Below are 13,893 nucleotides of genomic sequence, written 5' to 3'. Positions count from 1 at the left end.
GTGAGAGAGAGAGAGAACGAATATAGGAACGAAAGAATGAATGAGTCTAGCACAGAAGAGAGTGTAACGATGTTGCCTCTTGTAACGATGCTGCCTTTGGTGGAACACTTCTGAGAGTATCAATTAAGGCCAAATTGCTTAGAGAAGGGCAGTTACAGCCCAAGCCTGGGATTTCTCCACTTCTAAGGCACACCAAACCAGCCAGACACAGAGGACTTTGGTTTTACCTCACTGGCTAACCAAGAAGCTGAGCAAATGCTTCACTGAGGCTACTTAGAATCAAAACACATTGAGATACAAGTCCATAGCCAATATCCATAACTTCAACTACAAACATCATACACACACACAGACAGGATCATCACAACCAGCAAATCATAACCTCGTCATAGACCCTCACTCCACAACCTTTGTATAATATTTGCTGCAAATATAGAACAGTGGTTGCAACAATGATCTATACGGTGATAGCTTATGGCAACAATGTCACATCCCCAACGCAAAATTGATGCAGGAAGGAATGACACAAACATCACTGACTGCATCCCAAGAGCTCCCCAATCCCTGGTTCTGTCTTACTACAGCTAGTATTGGGTGAGAAGCTGTACCAGTGTGTAACAGAAACGGTTTATCGAAGTCATGTTCAATGACCTGACTGAATCTCTTTACAAACTCAAGGGAAAACGTGGTTTGAACAATAGTGGGTTGGCTCTGCTCTTGCAGCCCGGTTCCAGTATGTCTGACGTGATTTTGCCAAGAGCTAAAGAAAACAGCTACTTTATTTATCCAAATTCTGGCAAATGTTTGGAACCCAATTAATATCCAGTGAATGTAGATATTAGTGGTGTCCATAGGATATGAATCGTGGCATTTAGCCGTGAAAGCAATAGGGTAGTGTACCTCAGTTTACCTTTTCGTACAGCACATTCGGTCTGGAATGTCTTTTCCCCTGTGAAAAGTTCGAATACCGTTTCCAGGCATTAACGGTGAACCGTCGGCATCACAAGGCCTTTTCACATAAAGCGTGTTCTCATGTATTTCTTTTAACAGGTTCAAGGGCTCTTCCAAAAGATTCGGCACACTGGACGTTTTTACAGTTCTTGGTACTAGCAACACATTCGTTACAAAAATTACCAGTAGCAAGAACAACAAATTCATTGCAAGTGTCCATCTACCATCATTTTTGTCATGCCCCACCTTTGGCTCAATACCACTGGGGTTTGGGCCTTTCAGGGTTACCCTTTGCAAAATCAAGTTCTCTTTTTCCTCCTTGTCCTGAAGGATCAAACCCTGATTTCTCTTGCTTAACAGAATTCACCGGCTGATTGGCCATAAAATTGTTCGGCTCTAAAACATTAGTATCCAAATCTGTCCTCAGACCCTGAAGCACAGACGGCTCCCTTACAGAATCAGCGCGGAGACATTCCTCTCTCAACAACCTCGTCTCCCCAGCAAACTGGTCAAGCACAGCCACTTGGTGTTATAGGGCTGCTCGACTTTCTTAACAGCTTTCCCTCCATCTGAGACCTTCTCAAAGCTATCCACACGGGATCTTTCAAAGGGAAAGTCAGTGGATCCATTCACAACAGAAAATTTCTGGCTGTTAGGACCTGAAACTTTCTTGATTCAATCGCTTCCACGCCCTTCAGCTACAGCAAACTGCTTGCACAGATTACCCTGAGGATTCCTTTCCCGAGGAGCTTCTCTAAGCAACAATTCACCCCTCACAGAAATTCTGCCCTTACCCGGCCTCTTCACCTAGGGCTGGCTCTAGAGGAACACTTTCCTGAGCAACAACAGACTCTTTCTGGGGCTCACGTACATTCCGCGTTACCTTTGGCTCGTCAGGCGGATTTCTACACAATCCCCTTCAGGCAAACTCATAGACTCGCTAGATAAAAGGTTAGAGGTACTCTCTTTCCCTCTGCAACTTTCCTCACAGTCACTGGCAACATGGAAGTTGTCAGGCTCAACACAAACAAGTTTAGGAATTTTTTCCTTCTTGCTACAAGTTGTCAAACTGTCAGTAGGTAACACAATCAAAGCCCCTTTCTGCTCTCCTTGTGCCCTGGCTTTTCCCGTCAGTCTGGTCAGCAGGACAGACATTCGCTGCTCATCTGGGATCCCGTGCAGAGTGCATCGACGGTCAAAGGCAGACAGAAACTCCTCTAGGCCGTCAGGATCTTTGTAAATGGCACAGATCCTTTCCCAGTTCCTTTCATTATGGCGGGGAAGCGGCGCACCAGGGAGCGAGGACTTTCTTTGCTCTTCCATTCCTCGGAGCTGAAGTTGGTGAACCTTCTCCTCGGCAGCCAGCAGCTCCCTGCGCCCCCTACGAGCCCTTTCCTCGCTCTCATCCGCCTCCTTCTTTCTTTCATCAGCTTCCCTTTCTCGCTCAGCATTCCTTTCCTTGGCTTCTCTCTCTCCCTCAGCAGCTTCTTTCTCTACTTCAGCCGTTCTGCTGCTTTTCCAGCCATCGACTGTCTGCTCGTTTCTCTTCGTGCTCAAGCTGCAGTTGATTTCCTGCCTTTTGCATTCCAATTGCTTCTGTAGCCTCAGGTAAGGGCTGTGTCCTGCCTCCTGATCCCTGCCCATGAACAGATCTCCCAGTCCTCCATTTGTAGCTTTCTTTTTAAAGCTTTTCCCCTTTTCTGAACACAAATCTTCCAGGGCTTTTCTCTCACAGCCCTCATACGCTCGTTGCTCACCCATTGCAACTGCTCTTTAGCCAGCCAAACTCTCAACACCAAAATTCAGCTTTGGATAGTGTGGGGTTCGGATCCAAAGCGTAACAGATCTGGTTCTGTGGATCCCAGCCCGACTACACGACTGTAACGACGCTGCCTCTGGCGGGACACTTCTGAGAGTCTCAATTCAGGGCAAATTGCTCAGAGCAGGGCCGTCACAGCCCAAGGCTGGGCTTTCTCCACTTCTAAAGCACCAAACCAGCCAGCCAGAGTCTCAGGGTTCCCTCCCCACTCTGGACTCTGGGGTACAGATGTGGGGACCCGCATGAAAGACCCTCGAAGATTATATTCCACCAGCTTAGGTTAAAAACTTCCAAAAGGCACAAATTCCTTTCCTTGTCCTTGGACGGTATCGCTGCCACCACCAAGTGATTTAAACAAACATTCAGGGAGGGGCCACTTGGAGCCCTATCCCCCCCTCCCAAAATATCCACCCAAGCCCCTTCACCCCCTTTCTTGGTGGGGGGGGCTTGAGAATAATATACCAACCAATAGGTTACCAAAGTGAGCACAGACCAAATCCCTGGTTTTTAGGGGAGTGAAAATCAATCCGGTTCTTAAAAGAAGAATTTTATTTAAAAAAAAGTGAAAGAATCACACCTGCAAAATTGGGATGGAAGATAACTTTACAGGGTAAATAAAAAGATTTAAAACACAGAGGATTCCCCTCTGACTCTGCTTCTCAGACACAAAACAGGAATAAAATTACCGCTTAGCATAGGGAAAATTTACAAGCTAAAACAAAAAATAATCCAACGCATTTCCTTCCTATTACTTACAATTCCTGTAATTTTAGACATATTATTTCAGGATCTTTTAGGAGCTGGGTTACCTGCTCCATCTCTCTCTTTGTTCTGAGAGGGAACAACAAAGAGAGCACAAACAATCTGAAAGTGTTTTCTTTCCCCATTGGCCCTTCTGCTCAGGTGTCAACTAGGTTAATTGCACTGATTAATCCCTCACAGGTAAGCGATTCTGTACCTCTGGCCAGGAGGGATTTTATGTTACTGCACACAGAGGGGTTGGAACCCTTCCCTTTCTATTTATGACACAGAGAGTAATGGCAAAGTTCTTGGTGCAGGCTTGTAGCAGTGATGCAGGTTCAAATCCAGTCTCTGGAGAACATCCACAGCTGGGAGGGGTCATTCAGTCCTTTGTTCAGAGCTTCAGTTTGTAGCAAGGTTCCTCCAGAGGTCTGAAGCAGGATCAAGACAAAATGGAGGGGTTTTCCGGGCCTTTTATATTCTCTGCCCATGGAAGGACACCCCTTTCTTCTTACTGTGGAAAATCAGAGCAGCAAGATGGAGTCTGGAGTCACATGGGCAAGTCACATATCCATGCATGGCTCAGTTCGCAGGCCGATGCCATTGTTTACATGTTAGTATGAACGTTCCCAGGAAAGCTCAGATGTGGATTGGCATCTCCCAAATTGATTGTCAGTTAAGTGTTTCTTGATTGGGCACTTACTGAGAACTGTCCTTTCTCAAGAAGCTGAGCAAATGCTTGACTGAGGCTACTTAGAATCAAAACACTTTGAGATACAAGTCCATAGCCAGTATCCATAACTTCAACTACAAAAATGATACACACACACACACACAGGATCATCACAACCAGCAAATCATAACCTTGTCATAGACACCTCACTCCACAACCTTTGTACAACATTTCCTGCAAATATATAACAGTGGTTGCAACAATGATCCATGCGGTCACAGTTCACGTCAATAACGTCACAGAGGGCAGCATGGAAGGGAAAGAAAGAACGGAAGAAGGAAAGAGAAAGAAGAATAGGTGAATAAGACAGAGACTGAGTGAATGAGACACAGACATAAAAGCAGGAAGGGATGACACAGACAGACAGACGGACCGAGCAGCTCCCCCAGTGCTGACCCCTCTCACCCTTGCTCTCTCTGCCCCCCTGCAGGTGAAGTGGCTGTTCTCCGCCATGGTGCAGCTGAAGCAGGCGAGTGGCCCCGAGTACAAGAACGTTGTCCAGCGCGTGGTGTAGGGGCCGCTGCCCCCGTCCGCCTGGAGACAAGGGGCCGGGACTCCCGGCTCTATTGGTGACACCACCCTGAGTCCCACAGCTGCCCCCCGCTAGCGCTGTGCCCCTGGGAGACCCCCTGGGGGGAGTGAGGAGCTCACCCCACATGGCCTAATCCACCCTCAGCCACTGGGGACGCTGCCCTGCTGGGAGCTGGGCTGAGACCGGACAACTCGTACCATGCAGGGAACCAGTGCCCCTAGCGAGGAAACAACCCGAGTCCCACTTCCCACCCTCCTGAGACCAACAGCCCCCTCCTCTGGGACTGGATCAGAGCCAGCGCCCCCTAGAGGGGAAAGGCCCCATATCCCCTTCCCCACCCCCTGCGCCAGCCAGCCCCCCGCCCTGGGGCAGGACCATAGCCAGAGTTGTGTCTGTCGTGCTGTATGTTGCATATTTAGCTCTTCATTGGGATTTTTATGGGTGGTGTGTGGGTGTGACTTTTGTTGTGTGCACTGAGTGACAGTAAATAAATAAATATACAAATCAGGCTCCATCTCATTCATAACCTCCATCCCCGACTTTCAGGGACCCCTGACAGCCGCCAGAGGGTCATTTCGTGTCTGTAGGGGGCGCCTCTGGGCATGGAGAATAAAATGAAGGATGCCCGCTGCACTGGCCCCAATGGGAGATGGGGGCCTAGCTACGAACCCAGAGAGCTGGGACCGAGGGGCACTAAGGGGAGATCTCTGGGGCAGGGAATACCACTGATGGATGGATGGATGGATGGATGGAAGGAAGGAAGGAGTGTATGTCTGAGAATGGACGGATGCGTAGATAGACACCAGGGGGCTGGGACATACAGTGGGTACCGTTCTCCTTGGTTAAATCCCCCAAACCACCCTGAAATGCAGCTACCAATTCTTAACTCCTTTTATTTTCGATCAAACACACAATTCCCATGTAAGTTGCAAGTTAAACGATGGAGCAAATGAGACTCTTCTTCCTCGCCACAGTCCACGTTGACCAGGCCTCAGGACACTACAGCCCTGCACACACAGACACACAAGGAAATCCAGTCCCTGCCGTGGGATGGGGGTGGAGGACTGAGGGCACGGGGCTGAGCTCAAGCTCCAGCGTGGGCTGCCCCACGGGGACGTCCAGGGAAGGACTCTGCCCTCCCTGCTCTGGGTTCTGCGGAGCTCAGACCCTTCAGCGGCCGTTGTCGCGCCCTCCGCGCTGCCGTGGAACATGGTCCCTCCCGGTGTCCGGAGAGGGGGCCGGAGCCCGGCAGGGCTGAAGATGGAGGGAGGGAATGAAGAGGACGAAGCAGTGCTGTCCCCTCCTAGGAGCCCGGAGCCGGGCACTCACCGCACCTGTGGGACACAGAGAGCAGAGGGGTTCAGCCGGTGCCGCTCACGGGCAGCATCCTCGGCTGGGAGAGCAAGGCCAGAAGGGACCCTTGGCACCATCTAGCCTCGCCCAGCCACGCCTGCGTCCTGCCAGGATGTCTGGCTTGAGCTGGAGCTCATCTTCCAGACAGAGACACCGGCCTTGTCAAACCGCCTCAGGGAACGGCCACTGCCCAGCGGGTGCCGCACACCAAGTCCCTGGGGAGCCGCAGCTGCCTCCGCCGATTCTCCCTGCTTCTGGGACCAGCCCCATTGCACCGCGGCCCGGCACAGAACCGGCTTCACGGGCACCTCTGGCCCTTTGTGCTTCTGGGCCCGACGACTGATCCTTAGCGATCACGGCTGAGTGCTCATTGATTGACGCTCATGGAGCCTTGCTCTTGGAACACTTCCTCTTGCGTCTTAATTAGGGATCATTCAGTTTTGGTCATTGATCATTAATGCCTGATTATTGACAAGTGATTCTTATCAATTGATAATTATTAGCAGCTTATTGATGCTTGATCCTCGATTCTTTAACATTAATTACTGATCTGGGAGTGTTGATTATTGATAATTCATTGCAGATTAATGGCTATTCAGCATTAAGTACAGATCACTAGGTACTGACCAGGGACAGCCAATCCGTGATTATTGATTTCTCAGTGATAAACGATTGGAATTGATAATAGATTGTTGACTCTCATGTATTGATCACTGCCGCATTAACCTGGATGGCAGCTCGTTAATTAGTGATGACGGGGGGTGGATTATTAATAAGTAATCGTTCCTGATTCTCTCTCATTGATCGTTCACTGTCAGGAATCAGGGCTGGCAGCAGAGCCAGTCCCAGGCAACCTGACGTGCGCACCTGGCCTGGAGCCGGCTGCCTGATTGGCTCCGCCCTGATTGCTTGGCAGAGTCAGCAGCCCGGTTCATGAGCCCAGCAGAAGTTAAGCAGCTGCCCAAAGAATTTCCCCAGGGCTGCCATAGCAGCTGTGACTGCTTGTTCCAGCCCGGCTCCTGCCTTCTTCCCGTCTGGGTCCAGCCCGGCTCCTGCCTTCTTCCCGTCTGGGTCCAGCCCGGCTCCTGCCTTCTTCCCGTCTGGGTCCAGCCCGGCTCCTGCCTTCTTCCCGTCTGGGTCCAGCCTGGCTCCTCCCCTCTTCCCGTCTGGATCCAGCCCGGCTGCTGTCCTGCACCCAGGCTTTAGTCTCTCCAGGTAACCTGTTCCTAAACCTGGGCTCTAACTCCTGACTTTGGTGTTAGCCTCTGACAACCGTAACATCATAGAGCTGTGGGACAGGGAGAGACCTCGACAGCTCACCTAGTCCCCTCTCCTGCCCTGAGGCAGGACTAAGTCATAACTAGTCCATCCCTGACAGGTATTTCTCTAACGTGCTCCTAAAAACCTCCAACAATGGAGGATCCACAACCTCCTTGGGCAATTTGTTCCAGTATTTACCCAGCCTGACAGTTAGGAAGGTTTTTCCAATGTCCAACCTAAACCGCCCTTGCTGCAATTATCGCCCATTGCTTCTTGTCCTGGCCTCCGAGGTTAACGAGAACAATTTTTCACCCTCCTTTTTAGAACAACCTTTTATAGATTTGTAAAATGTTCTAATCTCATTCCCCCACCCAGGAAACCCCAGTCTTCTCTTCTCCAGTTCTTTCAATCTTCCCTCACAGCTCATGTTTTCTAGCCCTTGAATGATTTTTCTTGCTCTTCTATGGCCTTTCTCCAAATTTTCCACATCTTTCCTGAAATATGGTCCCCAGAACTGGACACAAGACTCCAGCAGAGGCCGTATCGGTACGGAGTAGAGCAGAAGAATTGCTTCTCGTATCTTCCTTACAACATTCCTGCTAATACATCCCAGAATTCATTTTTTTCCCAGTAGTATTACATTGTTGACTCATATTTAGCTTGTGATCCCCTAGGACCCCCAGGTCCCTTTCGGCAGTACTCCTCCCTAGGCCGTCATTTCCCATTTGTGTGTGTGCAACTCATTGCTCCTTCCTAAGTGGAGTACCTGGCGTTGTCCTTATTGAATTTCATCACTGAGTGTGGGTGACTAAGCAGTTCCCGTGGCTGGCGGCTGGCGGCTGGCGGCTGGCTGCATGCTGATGGCGTGGGATCGATTCCTGAGCACGGGTTGTTGCTCTCAGCAGTGACACGGGACCATGAAGGTCGCTGTTGCTCTTACCTTAAGCAGCGTGACGCCGGCGCTGTACAACAGGCTGAGCAGGAAGAGAGCAATGAAGGCAACAGGTGTCCAGAGACCGTCAGATTCCTCCTCTCCTCCTTCAACAGAGACGCCTTGGTCCTCCATGAGGCAGAGAGGAGCTGGGGATGAGACACACGTGCCGGTTAGAGAGGCCTCTTCGTTAACCCAGGGAGCTGAGCGGGCACAGCGGGGAGCTCCGATCTGTGCTCTTGGCAGGAGATCCCCGTCCAGGGCCAGAGACAGAGGGTCCCTGCCAGGGGAGACCGGGCAGGCTGCAGGTGGAGACCCCCCGTCACAGGCTGCAATTCTCACAGCAGCCTCAGGGATTTCAGCCCCAACTTCCATTAAATTTCACGCCCTTTGGCTCCTTTACACACCCCAGCCACTCCGAGCATGCGATTCCCCTCCCCAGGCCAGCAACAGAGCTGGGCTGAGACCTGCCAATGCATAGCTCAATGGGGCCATGCACCCCATCCAACAGCGGCATCTTCCCAGCCAATGCCAGCTTGAGCCGTGCTGGGAACAGTTCCCGGGCAGCAGAGGCACCAATTCCCCCCGATCCCTATTCTGGGGACCTGGGGAATTTAACCACAGAGCTGTTCTGAGACCTCCCTCAACTTGTATCATCCCACAGGCAGTGAGGTCCAACGAACAGGGCACTAGGATGGGACTCAGGACCCCCATGGGTCTATTTCCAGCTCTGTCATTGACTTTGCAGGACCTCAGGCAATTCACCTCCCCTCTCTGTGCCTCAGTTTCCCTTCACATCCTTTCTCTGTTTGGACATTTAGCTCTCCTGGGCAGAGACTATCTCTTACTCTATGTGTGTGCAGCTCCTAGCGCATTGGGGTCCCAAACTCAGTGGAGACCTCTACACACGACTGTAATACACCTAATAACGGGGCCATCTGATGGGAACAACTTTTAAGCCACTACCCGCTTGGACTCCATTTCAACCCATTCTCCTAGAAGGGGAAAGATCTGTAGCTCATCACCACATTTGGGCAACACCTGACCAGCCCACCCGCAAGCCCTACAAAAAGGGGGGAAAGGCACGGCCACCCCATCAGCAACACCCTGAGCTGCCCCATATTGTCACACACTGGAAACAGAAGTGATGGCCCCCAACTGACTTTTCCCTTGGGGCGACTCTGCCACCATCACACAGCGTGACCTCTCTCCCTGTAGGCAGACGTCTCCATGGCCCATTTCTAATTCCTTCAGCCGTTTATGTGGTTGTGTCATGGGGACTGAGTCAAGACCTCTCCCAACTCATCCCACATGGGATACCATTCAGTCAGAGCCCCTTTCACCCACCACCAGCCTGGGCTCCATTGGGAACCCGTTCCCAAGAGCTGGAAGGACTCACAGCCCAGCATTCCCTGAGCCTGTCCATGTGTCTTGTCAATGGCATGAACATCGCCTGGGAAATGGCCTGGAGCCTCCTTAATTTTGTACACACCTGGGCACTCAAAGGGACATCAGGATTACAGTCCCTCTCCGCTTTATCTGGGAAACTACAGTTATTGAAACATCGTGGCCCAGAGACAATGATTCGCTCTGGGTTTGGTTTACAGCCACAGTGGAAGACCACAGCTCTCCAGATGTACAGGCTGAAAACTTAATTCTCCCACCAACGCACTCTATGACCTGGGCCATAGAGTTCGGTGGTGGATAATTGACATGACCTTCCTAGCTCTGAAACCTTGACTGGTGCATTTGTAGATCTTAAGGCCAGAAGGAACCATTACAGCATCAAGTCTGACCTCCTGTATGCCACAGGCCAGAGAATCTCAGCCAGCTAGCCCACTACGGAGCCCAATGACTCGTCTTTGATGGGCGCATATCTTCCAGAAGGGACCCCAGGCTGGATGTACAAATCTCAAGAGATGGAGACTTCACCACTTCCACTGGAAGTTAGTTCCAAAGGTTTCCTTCCATATGTTGTGCCTTATTATTAATTTGTTCTCTCTGCATTTAACTTCCAGCCATTGGCACCTCTTAAGCCTTTCTATACTAAGTTAGACACCTTTAGTGCCTAGTGTTTTCTCGCTGTGACACAGGGCCAGAAAGGGTTACACAACTAGCAGGCTACTTAACCCAGATTCAAGCTTCAGAGACATAGTTAGTTAGTTCCCATTACGCCTCTGACATTTAGGGCAGTGATGAAGCTCCTCCACTCCTGTCTGTTTCTGGCAAGTCTTTCAATGGTTCCCCAGATTTCTCTTTAGAGACATAGTAGTAGATAATGTTTGTGATGTTGTCATCGGCACTGACTTCCCCTCTGCCCGGTGGGTGCTCTGCCCCTGGTCCCACCCCTGCCTCGCCTCTTCCCGCCCCTGCACTGCCCTTGCCCCACCCCCATTCCACCCCTTGACCAAAGTCCCAGCCCGACCCTGCCTTTTCTCACCCCAGCCCCAACCTCTTCCCACCCCATTCCACCCCCTTCCCCCAAGTCCCCACCCCTGCCCTGCCTCTTCTCCGCTTCCTCCCCCGAGCGCACGGCGTCCCCACTCCTCCCCCTCCTCCCGGAAAGTCCTAAGCGCCGCCAAACAGCTGTTAGGCAGCAGGGGGGAGCAGGAAGCTGGGAGGGAGGGGGAGGAGCGGGGACATGGCACGCTCGGGGGAGTGGGAAAAGGAGACGAGGAGGGGGGAGCTTGGCTGCTGCTTGGTGCAGAGCACCCGCTAATTTTTCCCTGTGGGTGCTCCAGCCCCGGAGCACCCACGGAGTCGGCGCCTTTGGGTGTTGTGTGTTTACATATATATTGTTAGAGGTTGACAATGTAACCAAACAGTTCCTGTCTATCACTGTACTCTGCTGATTCAGAAATCAAAAGGAGATATTGACATTTAAATGAACTGTGAATGTAGTGATATCACTGTCTTAAATTCTCTTTGAAGTATATAGAATCATAGAAGATACAGTAAAGTACCTGCAAATGGTGGGAGGTAGGCAATTGCTTTATGTTAATCCATGTAGCTAATTACTGGTGATGCTTAGGAAATAGGAAGGTTTCAGAGTAACAGCCGTGTTAGTCTGTGTTCGTAAAAAGAAAAGGAGTACTTGTGGCACCTTAGAGACTAACCAGTTTATTTGAGCATGAGCTTTCGTGAGCTACAGCTCACTTCATCGGATGCATAGCATATCGTGGAAACTGCAGAAGACCTTCTTCTTCTTCGTCTTCTGCAGTTTCCACGATATGCTATGCATCCGATGAAGTGAGCTGTAGCTCACGAAAGCTCATGCTCAAATAAACTGGTTAGTCTCTAAGGTGCCACAAGTACTCCTTTTCTTTTTAGGAAATAGGAAGTTACTTCAAAGACACTATCCTTCACCCAAGGAATACCTGCTGTCAAGAGGCTGACAGTAGCCTGCCAGGGGTCTATAAAAATTCTTGGGCCCTGATCCTTTCATCTCAGATTTGCTTAAGCTTTGTCAGGGGAAGTTTGAGTCATAAGACAGAGGCCTCCAGTTCTATTCTGGATCACCCTGATATTGGCCATGGACATTGGACTATAACCTGATAAACTGATTCTAGAAGGGACTCGTTGCAACTCTGAAGCTAACCATCTCTGCTATGAAACTGACCTAAGAACTCTATTCCTACCTGTACTTTTTAACCAGAAGTCTCTCTCTCTCTCTCTTTTCTTTTTTAATAAATTATAGTTTAGTTAATAAGAATTGGCCGTAAGCATCTATTTGGGTAAGATCTGAAATATTCCTTGACCAGATGGGCAATGTCTCCGATCCCTTGGGATTGGCAGAACTTTTATATGATTAACAAGATTTTCAGTAATCCTCATCATATTTGACTTGGCTGTCTGGGTGGGAGCTCAAGGCTGGGTTGCTTTAAGGGAACTGTATTTCTGGATTCTGGGTAATCAGTAAGGTATTGTAGAAGCTGTTTTGTTGTTAGTTTGGTGAATCTATCAGAATAACCACCAGTTTGGGGGATTGCCTGCCCTATTCTTTGCAATATGCCCTACTTGGGCGATCTCAGCATGGCCCACCAGGGCCCCGGTCACTCTCCATGGAGGTACTTATACATATCAATGAAGTCATCTCTTGAATGTCTCTTTCATAAGCTCAACCGATTCGGCTCCTCCCATCTCTCACTGGAAGGTATTTTCTCCAGCCCTCTAATCATTTTTCTAGTTCTCTTTTGCACTCACTCCAATTTTTCAAACTTCTTTTTGAATATGCTGACATAACAATGGCGGTACTGCATCGGACCAGTCATCCATCTACCCCAGTAGCCTGTCTTCCAACAGTGGCTGATACCAGATGCATCAGATGGAATGGCCAGAATGAGGCAATTATCGAGTGATTAATCCACTTTCATACAGTCCCAGCATCTGACCGTAAGAGGCTTAGGGACACCAAGAACATAGGGTTGCATCACTGACCATCTTGGCTAATAGCCACTGATGGACCTATTCTCCATGAATTTACCTAATTCTTTTCTGAACCCAGTTATGCTTTTGGACTTCACAACATCCACAGGTTGATTCTGTGTTGTGTGAAGAAGTACTTCCATGTGTTTGCTTAAAACCTGTGGCCATTTAATTTCATTGAGTGACCCCTGGCTCTTGTGTTATGTGAAGGAGTAAATAACACATCCTGATTCACTTTCTCGCCACCCGCCATGATTGTATAGACTTCTCTCAAATCCCCCCTAGCTGTCTCCTTAGATGAACAGTGCCAGCCTTTTTAATCTCTCCTCATGGAAGCTGCTCCGTAGCCCTGTTGCTCTTCTCTGTACCTTTTCCATTTCTATTATATCTCTTTGGCGATGGGGCGACCAGAACTGCACGCAGTATTCAAGCTGTGGGCATACCGTGGATTTATACAGAGGCAATATGGTACTTACTGTCTTATTATCTGTCCCTTTCCTAATGGAGCCTAACATTCTGTTACCGCTTCTGACCATTCCTGCACATTGACCCCAGAACTGGATGCTGTATTCCAGTGTCGGTCTCCCCAGTGCCGTACTCAGAAGTGAAATCACTTCCCCTGAACACCACCCACCTGTTCACACATCCAGGGACAATGGGGACAGAGCTGCTGGGAATGAAGGCTCCTAACTCAGTCTCACCCTGCCGCCTAGCTCCCTGCAGACATAACACCAGGTTCCTGGAGGCTCTGCCTCCACCTTATGTGGTCAGGTGAGGAAGCATCTCCCAGGGGTTCTGACACCAGAGTGGCTAGGGCTACATTGCTGGACAGGTGCAATGGTTAAGACACAAGTCTTGGAGATGGGGGACCAGGGCTCTATTCCCACCTCTCCCACTGACCTGCAGCGTGACCAGAGACAAGCCACTTGGGCTGGGGTCTTTAAAGGACTCTTAGGCAATTAGTTGCCACTGAAATAAACTCATAATTCCAGGGGGAGATTGGTGTCTCACCCCTTCGAGCATCCCAGATATAATCCTTTTGTGCCAAAATACCCCCTCCCAGCCTCTCTGTGCTGAGACTTGCATTAAGGATGTTTGCTCTGTGTGTTCATGCAGCACCCATCACAATGGGGCCCTAACCTTGGTCA

General features: G+C 50.0%; 1 protein-coding gene and 3 gene segments (V, D, J or C); all 4 read left to right on the top strand.

Moving 5' to 3' along the window:
• Positions 1–13,893, top strand: part of LOC102932895 — a 489,191-nt gene that overhangs the window by 203,424 nt on the left and 271,874 nt on the right.
• Positions 1–13,893, top strand: part of LOC102940154 (immunoglobulin epsilon heavy chain-like) — a 1,331,510-nt gene that overhangs the window by 1,079,918 nt on the left and 237,699 nt on the right. The gene's annotated exons all lie outside the window — the stretch shown is intronic.
• The window catches only part of LOC119563587, a 797,667-nt gene that overhangs the window by 566,107 nt on the left and 217,667 nt on the right, over positions 1–13,893 (top strand).
• Positions 1–13,893, top strand: part of LOC119567833 — a 275,078-nt gene that overhangs the window by 209,280 nt on the left and 51,905 nt on the right.

This window comes from Chelonia mydas, chromosome 13, assembly GCF_015237465.2.
Source record: "Chelonia mydas isolate rCheMyd1 chromosome 13, rCheMyd1.pri.v2, whole genome shotgun sequence".
Taxonomy (NCBI): Eukaryota; Metazoa; Chordata; order Testudines; family Cheloniidae; genus Chelonia; species Chelonia mydas.
The sequence above is the reverse complement of the archived record's forward strand: the minus strand, read 5'-3'. Positions and strand labels throughout refer to the sequence as shown.